Source organism: Penaeus monodon, chromosome 34 (genome assembly GCF_015228065.2).
Source record: "Penaeus monodon isolate SGIC_2016 chromosome 34, NSTDA_Pmon_1, whole genome shotgun sequence".
NCBI classification, from domain to species: domain Eukaryota; kingdom Metazoa; phylum Arthropoda; class Malacostraca; order Decapoda; family Penaeidae; genus Penaeus; species Penaeus monodon.
The window spans coordinates 16,007,115-16,007,548 of record NC_051419.1 but is presented as its reverse complement, the minus strand read 5'-3'; positions in this window follow the sequence as shown (position 1 = coordinate 16,007,548).

The following is a 434-nucleotide window of genomic DNA, read 5'->3' as shown; positions in this document are numbered from 1 at the left end:
GAGGGGGTGGGGAAGGGAGGGAGAATTGAAAATGAGGAGCGGGGATGGGAGAGAGAGAAAGGGAGAAGAGACGGGAAGGGAGGGAGGGAGATGAGAGGATGCGGAAGGGAGGGAGAGAGACAGGGATTGGAAAGGAAGATTGGGTGATGCGGTGGGAAGAGAGAAAGGACGATGAGGGGAAAGGAGAGAGATTTGGAGATAAGGGTGCAGAAGGAAGAGAGAGAGAAAGGTAGTGAGGAAGGTAGGAGGGGGAAATGGAAATTAGGGGGGGGAAGGTAGATGAGGGGATGCGGAGGGAGAGAGATAGGGATTGGAGGGGAAAATTGAGTGATGCAGAAGGAAGAGGGGGAAAGGGAGATAAGGAGGGGGGAAGGGAGGGAGAGAGATAGGGATTGGAGTGGAAGATTGAGTGATGCGCAAGGAAGAGAGGGAAA